Genomic DNA, 9,592 nt, shown 5'->3' with positions numbered 1-9,592 from the left:
ACCAGAATAGACTAGGACTAATCTGTGAACAACACAGGATCTTTGTCAAACACCGGAATTAATTAGGACTCATTTGTGAACAACACAGGATCTTTGTCAAATCTCTAAATAATGATGTCTCCTCCTTCACTACTGATCTGACAGAAGTGCCCAGGTGAAGGCCACCTTAATGATCATCTACCACCATATTCATTTCACCTGTCAAGTCTCTTCCAATCAGTGAAGCTGAAGGGGAGGAGGAGAGGATTTGGAAGAACCCTGCTCCATTACCATCCACCAGGACCCTACCCAAAAGGAGACCCCAGGACCCTACCCAAAAGGAGACCCCTGGACTCTACCCAAAAGGAGACCCCAGGACCCTACCCAAAAGGAGACCCCAGGGCCCTACCCAAAAGGAGACCCCAGGACTCTACCCAAAAGGAGACCCCAGGGCCCTACCCAAAAGGAGACCCCAGGGCTGATGTGGGTCCATCTGTCTGACAGCTGTAGAGTTAATCTACACCAATATTTGAATGAAAACATGATCAGCCTATATGACATCACTGCCCTCGCTCTGTCAAGGGGTCTGGACCTTATCTGGTAGTGTCCTAGTTCTGTATTTTATTAAAAATAGTTTTGTATATTTTAACTTGGGGGACTGTAATGACTCCTCATGCACTGAGTCCCACCACAATCACATTACATAGATGCTGTGTGCACAAACATGCATTTAATTATTATGCGTCAACTGCATTGGTAAGTGATTGACCAAATCTATAGGCTGCATTACACCCCAACAGTGCAGTAGTCAGGGAAGGTAGTATGACAACGGAAGAGGCCGGATGAACAACTTGCTGTCCAACACATTATCCCTATATTAACATGCTGTCCAACACATTATCCCTATATTAACAACATGCTGCCCAACACATTATCCCTATATTAACAACATGCTGTCCAACACATTATCCCTATATTAACAATATGCTGTCCAACACATTATCCCTATATTAACAACATGCTGTCCAACACATTATCCCTATATTAACAACATGCTGTCCAACACATTATCCCTATATTAACAACATGCTGTCCAACACATTATCCCTATATTAACAACATGCTGTCCAACACATTATCCCTATTTTAACAACATGCTGTCCACACATTATCCCTATATTAACAACATGCTGTCCAACACATTATCCCTATATTAACAGCATGCTGGCCAACACATTATCCTTATATCAACAACATGCTGTCCAACACATTATCCCTACATTAACAACATGCTGTCCAACACATTATCCTTATATTAACAACATGCTGTCCAACACATTATCCCTATATTAACAACATGCTGTCCAACACATTATCCCTATATTAACAACATGCTGTCCAACACATTATCCCTACATTAACAACATGCTGTCCAACACATTATCAACATGCTGTCCAACACATTATTCCTATATTAACAACATGCTGTCCAACACATTATCCCTATATTAACAACTTGCTGTCCAACACATTATCCCTATTTTAACAACATGCTGTCCAACACATTATCCCTACATTAACAACATGCTGTCCAATACATTATCCCTATATTAACATTAACAACATGCCGTCCAAAACATTATCCTTAAATTAACGAAATACTGTCCAATACATTATCCCTACATTAACATGCTGTCCAACACATTATCCCTATATTAACGACATGCTGTCCAATACATTATCCCTACATTAACAACATGCTGTCCACACATTATCCCTACATTAACATGCTGTTCAACACATTATCCCTATATTAACAACATGCTGTCCAATACATTATCCCTACATTAACAACATGCTGACCAATACATTACCCCTACATTAACAACATGTTGTCCAACACATTATCCCTACATTAACAACATGCTGTCTCTCCCTCTATCAGGTGATGATAACAACATGCTGTCTCTCCCTCTATCAGGTGATGATAACAACGTGCTGTCTCTCCCTCTATCAGGTGATGATGACATGCTGTCTCTCCCTCTATCAGGTGATGATAACATGCTGTCTCTCCCTCTATCAGGTGATGATGACATCATCCTTCTATACAGGGGCTGTTGCCCATCTCATATTACAGGGCTGACGTGGACGTCTGCTGTCGAAGCAGCACGTTGCCATGGCAACAAACGGAGAGCAATATCCAAGACACTCCGTCTCCATGGGAGACCAACAACTTTGTTTAGAGTGGAGAGGAGCTCTGGCAGAGGGAGATAGGGAGATATATGGAGAGAGAGGGAGAATAGACAGAAAGACTGGAGAGATGTGAGAAAATTGAGAAGGGGAGAGAGAAAAAGAGAGGGAGAGGAAGGGGACAGAGGGAGAGAGGAAGGGGACAGAGGGGAGAGAGGAAGGGGACAGAGGGAGAGGAAGGGGACAGAGGGAGAGAGGAAGGGGACAGAGGGAGAGGAAGGGGACAGAGGGGGAGAGAAAGAGGAAGGGGACAGAGGGGGAGAGGAAGGGGACAGAGGGGGAGAGGAAGGGGACAGAGGGGAGAGGAAGGGGACAGAGGGGAGAGGAAGGGGACAGAGGGAGAGGAAGGGGACAGGGGGAGAGGAAGGGGACAGAGGGAGAGGAAGGGGACAGGGGGAGAGAGGAATGGGACAGAGGGAGAAAGGAAGGGGGCACGGGGACAGAGGGAGAAAGGAAGGGGGCAGGGGGAGAGAGGAAGGGGACAGAGGGAGAGGAAGGGGACAGAGGGGAGAGGAAGGGGACAGAGGGAGAGGAAGGGGACAGAGGGAGAGAGGAAGGGGACAGAGGGGAGAGGAAGGGGACAGAGAGAGAGGAAGGGGACAGAGGGAGAGGAAGGGGACAGAGGGGGAGGAAGGGGACAGAGGGAGAGAGAGGAAGGAGACAGAGGGAGAGAGAGGAAGGGGACAGAGGGAGAGAAGAAGGGGACAGAGAGGGAGAGAGAGAAAGGGGACAGAGATGGGTGAAGTCATGTCTGTGTGGGAGACTGTCAGAGATTAGGTTTAGAGGTCTAGAAGGCATGTCTGTGTGGGAGACTGTCAGAGATTAGGTTTAGAGGTCTAGAAGTCATGTCTGTGTGGGAGACTGTCAGAGATTAGGTTTAGAGGTCTAGAAGGCATGTCTGTGTGGGAGACTGTCAGAGATTAGGTTTAGAGGTCTAGAAGGCATGTCTGTGTGGGAGACTGTCAGAGATTAGGTTTAGAGGTCTAGAAGTCATGTCTGTGTGGGAGACTGTCAAAGATTAGGTTTAGAGGTCTAGAAGTCATGTCTGTGTGGGAGACTGTCAGAGATTAGGTTTAGAGGTCTAGAAGTCATGTCTGTGTGGGAGACTGTCAGAGATTAGGTTTAGAGGTCTAGAAGTCATGTCTGTGTGGGAGACTGTCAGAGATTAGGTTTAGAGGTCTAGAAGGCATGTCTGTGTGGGAGACTGTCAGAGATTAGGTTTAGAGGTCTAGAAGGCATGTCTGTGTGGGAGACTGTCAGAGATTAGGTTTAGAGGTCTAGAAGGCATGTCTGTGTGGGAGACTGTCAGAGATTAGGTTTAGAGGTCTAGAAGGCATGTCTGTGTGGGAGACTGTCAGAGATTAGGTTTAGAGGTCTAGAAGTCATGTCTGTGTGGGAGACTGTCAGAGATTAGGTTTAGAGGTCTAGAAGTCATGTCTGTGTGGGAGACTGTCAGAGATTAGGTTTAGAGGTCTAGAAGTCATGTCTGTGTGGGAGACTGTCAGAGATTAGGTTTAGAGGTCTAGAAGGCATGTCTGTGTGGGAGACTGTCAGAGATTAGGTTTAGAGGTCTAGAAGGCATGTCTGTGTGGGAGACTGTCAGAGATTAGGTTTAGAGGTCTAGAAGGCATGTCTGTGTGGGAGACTGTCAGAGATTAGGTTTAGAGGTCTAGAAGTCATGTCTGTGTGGGAGACTGTCAGAGATTAGGTTTAGAGGTCTAGAAGTCATGTCTGTGTGGGAGACTGTCAGAGATTAGGTTTAGAGGTCTAGAAGGCATGTCTGTGTGGGAGACTGTCAGAGATTAGGTTTAGAGGTCTAGAAGGCATGTCTGTGTGGGAGACTGTCAGAGATTAGGTTTAGAGGTCTAGAAGGCATGTCTGTGTGGGACACTGTCAGAGATTAGGTTTAGAGGTCTAGAAGGCATGTCTGTGTGGGAGACTGTCAGAGATTAGGTTTAGAGGTCTAGAAGTCATGTCTGTGTGGGAGACTGTCAGAGATTAGGTTTAGAGGTCTAGAAGTCATGTCTGTGTGGGAGACTGTCAGAGATTAGGTTTAGAGGTCTAGAAGGCATGTCTGTGTGGGAGACTGTCAGAGATTAGGTTTAGAGGTCTAGAAGGCATGTCTGTGTGGGAGACTGTCAGAGATTAGGTTTAGAGGTCTAGAAGGCATGTCTGTGTGGGAGACTGTCAGAGATTAGGTTTAGAGGTCTAGAAGTCATGTCTGTGTGGGAGACTGTCAGAGATTAGGTTTAGAGGTCTAGAAGTCATGTCTGTGTGGGAGACTGTCAGAGATTAGGTTTAGAGGTCTAGAAGGCTAGTCTGTGTGGGAGACTGTCAGAGATTAGGTCTAGAGGTCTAGAAGTCATGTCTGTGTGGGAGACTGTCAGAGATTAGGTTTAGAGGTCTAGAAGGCATGTCTGTGTGGGAGACTGTCAGAGATTAGGTTTAGAGGTCTAGAAGTCATGTCTGTGTGGGAGACTGTCAGAGATTAGGTTTAGAGGTCTAGAAGTCATGTCTGTGTGGGAGACTGTCAGAGATTAGGTTTAGAGGTCTAGAAGGCATGTCTGTGTGGGAGACTGTCAGAGATTAGGTTTAGAGGTCTAGAAGGCATGTCTGTGTGGGAGACTGTCAGAGATTAGGTTTAGAGGTCTAGAAGGCATGTCTGTGTGGGAGACTGTCAGAGATTAGGTTTAGAGGTCTAGAAGTCATGTCTGTGTGGGAGACTGTCAGAGATTAGGTTTAGAGGTCTAGAAGTCATGTCTGTGTGGGAGACTGTCAGAGATTAGGTTTAGAGGTCTAGAAGTCATGTCTGTGTGGGAGACTGTCAGATATTAGGTTTAGAGGTCTAGAAGTCATGTCTGTGTGGGAGACTGTCAGAGATTAGGTTTAGAGGTCTAGAAGTCATGTCTGTGTGGGAGACTGTCAGAGATTAGGTTTAGAGGTCTAGAAGTCATGTCTGTGTGGGAGACTGTCAGAGATTAGGTTTAGAGGTCTAGAAGGCATGTCTGTGTGGGAGACTGTCAGAGATTAGGTTTAGAGGTCTAGAAGGCATGTCTGTGTGGGAGACTGTCAGAGATTAGGTTTAGAGGTCTAGAAGGCATGTCTGTGTGGGAGACTGTCAGAGATTAGGTTTAGAGGTCTAGAAGGCATGTCTGTGTGGGAGACTGTCAGAGATTAGGTTTAGAGGTCTAGAAGTCATGTCTGTGTGGGAGACTGTCAGAGATTAGGTTTAGAGGTCTAGAAGTCATGTCTGTGTGGGAGACTGTCAGAGATTAGGTTTAGAGGTCTAGAAGGCATGTCTGTGTGGGAGACTGTCAGAGATTAGGTTTAGAGGTCTAGAAGTCATGTCTTTGTGGGAGACTGTCAGAGATTAGGTTTAGAGGTCTAGAAGTCATGTCTGTGTGGGAGACTGTCAGAGATTAGGTTTAGAGGTCTAGAAGGCATGTCTGTGTGGGAGACTGTCAGAGATTAGGTTTAGAGGTCTAGAAGGCATGTCTGTGTGGGAGACTGTCAGAGATTAGGTTTAGAGGTCTAGAAGGCATGTCTGTGTGGGAGACTGTCAGAGATTAGGTTTAGAGGTCTAGAAGGCATGTCTGTGTGGGAGACTGTCAGAGATTAGGTTTAGAGGTCTAGAAGGCATGTCTGTGTGGGAGACTGTCAGAGATTAGGTTTAGAGGTCTAGAAGGCATGTCTGTGTGGGAGACTGTCAGAGATTAGGTTTAGAGGTCTAGAAGTCATGTCTGTGTGGGAGACTGTCAGAGATTAGGTTTAGAGGTCTAGAAGTCATGTCTGTGTGGGAGACTGTCAGAGATTAGGTTTAGAGGTCTAGAAGTCATGTCTGTGTGGGAGACTGTCAGAGATTAGGTTTAGAGGTCTAGAAGTCATGTCTGTGTGGGAGACTGTCAGAGATTAGGTTTAGAGGTCTAGAAGGCATGTCTGTGTGGGAGACTGTCAGAGATTAGGTTTAGAGGTCTAGAAGTCATGTCTGTGTGGGAGACTGTCAGAGATTAGGTTTAGAGGTCTAGAAGGCATGTCTGTGTGGGAGACTGTCAGAGATTAGGTTTAGAGGTCTAGAAGTCATGTCTGTGTGGGAGACTGTCAGAGATTAGGTTTAGAGGTCTAGAAGTCATGTCTGTGTGGGAGACTGTCAGAGATTAGGTTTAGAGGTCTAGAAGTCATGTCTGTGTGGGAGACTGTCAGAGATTAGGTTTAGAGGTCTAGAAGGCATGTCTGTGTGGGAGACTGTCAGAGATTAGGTTTAGAGGTCTAGAAGTCATGTCTGTGTGGGAGACTGTCAGAGATTAGGTTTAGAGGTCTAGAAGTCATGTCTGTGTGGGAGACTGTCAGAGATTAGGTTTAGAGGTCTAGAAGGCATGTCTGTGTGGGAGACTGTCAGAGATTAGGTTTAGAGGTTTAGAAGGCATGTCTGTGTGGGAGACTGTCAGAGATTAGGTTTAAAGGTCTAGAAGGCATGTCTGTGTGGGAGACTGTCAGAGATTAGGTTTAGAGGTCTAGAAGGCATGTCTGTGTGGGAGACTGTCAGAGATTAGGTTTAGAGGTCTAGAAGGCATGTCTGTGTGGGAGACTGTCAGAGATTAGGTTTAGAGGTCTAGAAGGCATGTCTGTGTGGGAGACTGTCAGAGATTAGGTTTAGAGGTCTAGAAGTCATGTCTGTGTGGGAGACTGTCAGAGATTAGGTTTAGAGGTCTAGAAGTCATGTCTGTGTGGGAGACTGTCAGAGATTAGGTTTAGAGGTCTAGAAGTCATGTCTGTGTGGGAGACTGTCAGAGATTAGGTTTAGAGGTCTAGAAGGCATGTCTGTGTGGGAGACTGTCAGAGATTAGGTTTAGAGGTCTAGAAGTCATGTCTGTGTGGGAGACTGTCAGAGATTAGGTTTAGAGGTCTAGAAGTCATGTCTGTGTGGGAGACTGTCAGAGATTAGGTTTAGAGGTCTAGAAGGCATGTCTGTGTGGGAGACTGTCAGAGATTAGGTTTAGAGGTCTAGAAGGCATGTCTGTGTGGGAGACTGTCAGAGATTAGGTTTAGAGGTCTAGAAGGCATGTCTGTGTGGGAGACTGTCATAGATTAGGTTTAGAGGTCTAGAAGGCATGTCTGTGTGGGAGACTGTCAGAGATTAGGTTTAGAGGTCTAGAAGTCATGTCTGTGTGGGAGACTGTCAGAGATTAGGTTTAGAGGTCTAGAAGGCATGTCTGTGTGGGAGACTGTCAGAGATTAGGTTTAGAGGTCTAGAAGGCATGTCTGTGTGGGAGACTGTCAGAGATTAGGTTTAGAGGTCTAGAAGTCATGTCTGTGTGGGAGACTGTCAGAGATTAGGTTTAGAGGTCTAGAAGTCATGTCTGTGTGGGAGACTGTCAGAGATTAGGTTTAGAGGTCTAGAAGGCATGTCTGTGTGGGAGACTGTCAGAGATTAGGTTTAGAGGTCTAGAAGGCATGTCTGTGTGGGAGACTGTCAGAGATTAGGTTTAGAGGTCTAGAAGGCATGTCTGTGTGGGAGACTGTCATAGATTAGGTTTAGAGGTCTAGAAGGCATGTCTGTGTGGGAGACTGTCAGAGATTAGGTTTAGAGGTCTAGAAGTCATGTCTGTGTGGGAGACTGTCAGAGATTAGGTTTAGAGGTCTAGAAAGCATGTCTGTGTGGGAGACTGTCAGAGATTAGGTTTAGAGGTCTAGAAGGCATGTACTGTATATGTGTTTTAATAAAATCAACTATACTGAACAAAAATATAAACACAATGTAACAATTTCAAACATTTTACTGAGTTACAATTCATATAAGGATATCAGTCACTGGAAATACATAGAAGGGCTTTATTACAGACAGAAATCCCCCCTCAGCACCTCCCCTCTCCCCCCTCAGCACCTCCCCTCTCCCCCTCAGCACCTCCCCTCTCCCCCTCAGCACCTCCCCTCTCCCCCCTCAGCACCTCCCCTCTCCCCCTCAGCACCTCCCCTCTCCCCCTCAGCACCTCCCCTCTCCCCCTCAGCACCTCCCCTCTCCCCCCTCAGCACCTCCCCTCTCCCCCTCAGCACCTCCCCTCTCCCCCCTCAGCACCTCCCCTCTCCCCCCTCAGCACCTCCCCTCTCCCCCCTCAGCACCTCCCCTCTCCCCCTCAGCACCTCCCCTCTCCCCCCTCAGCACCTCCCCTCTCCCCCTCAGCACCTCCCCTCTCCCCCCTCAGCACCTCCCCTCTCCCCCCTCAGACGATCCCGTCGGTGAAGAAGCCGGATGTAGAGGTCCTGGGCTGACGTGGTCTGTGGTCTGTGGAGGTCCTGGGCTGGCGTGGTCTGTGGTTGATAGAGATGTCCTGGGCTGACGTGGTCTGTGGAGGTCCTGGGCTGATGTGGTCTGTGGATGTAGAGGTCCTGGGCTGACGTGGTCTGTGGAGGTCCTGGGCTGATGTGGTCTGTGGATGTAGAGGTCCTGGGCTGACGTGGTCTGTGGATGTAGAGGTCCTGGGCTGACGTGGTCTGTGGATGTGGAGGTCCTGGGCTGACGTGGTCTGTGGATGTGGAGGTCCTGGGCTGGCGTGGTCTGTGGATGTAGAGGTCCTGGGCTGACGTGGTCTGTGGAGGTCCTGGGCTGGCGTGGTCTGTGGATGTAGAGGTCCTGGGCTGACGTGGTCTGTGGAGGTCCTGGGCTGATGTGGTCTGTGGATGTAGAGGTCCTGGGCTGACGTGGTCTGTGGAGGTCCTGGGCTGACGTGGTCTGTGGATGTAGAGGTCCTGGGCTGACGTGGTCTGTGGATGTAGAGGTCCTGGGCTGACGTGGTCTGTGGATGTAGAGGTCCTGGGCTGACGTGGTCTGTGGATGTAGAGGTCCTGGGCTGACGTGGTCTGTGGATGTGGAGGTCCTGGGCTGACGTGGTCTGTGGATGTGGAGGTCCTGGGCTGACGTGGTCTGTGGATGTGGAGGTCCTGGGCTGACGTGGTCTGTGGATGTGGAGGTCCTGGGCTGACGTGGTCTGTGGATGTAGAGGTCCTGGGCTGACGTGGTCTGTGGATGTAGAGGTCCTGGGCTGACGTGGTCTGTGGATGTAGAGGTCCTGGGCTGACGTGGTCTGTGGATGTAGAGGTCCTGGGCTGACGTGGTCTGTAGATGTAGAGGTCCTGGGCTGACGTGGTCTGTGGATGTGGAGGTCCTGGGCTGATGTGGTCTGTGGATGTGGAGGTCCTGGGCTGACGTGGTCTGTGGATGTGTAGGTCCTGGGCTGACGTGGTCTGTGGATGTAGAGGTCCTGGGCTGACGTGGTCTGTGGATGTGAGGCCGGTTGGACGTTCTGCCAAATTCTCTAAAAACGACGTTCCTTCAGTCCGCGTTGCCTATTGGACACTTCCTCAAAAC

This window comes from Oncorhynchus mykiss, chromosome 21 (genome assembly GCF_013265735.2).
Source record: "Oncorhynchus mykiss isolate Arlee chromosome 21, USDA_OmykA_1.1, whole genome shotgun sequence".
Lineage (NCBI taxonomy): Eukaryota > Metazoa > Chordata > Actinopteri > Salmoniformes > Salmonidae > Oncorhynchus > Oncorhynchus mykiss.
The sequence above is the reverse complement of the archived record's forward strand: the minus strand, read 5'-3'. Positions refer to the sequence as shown.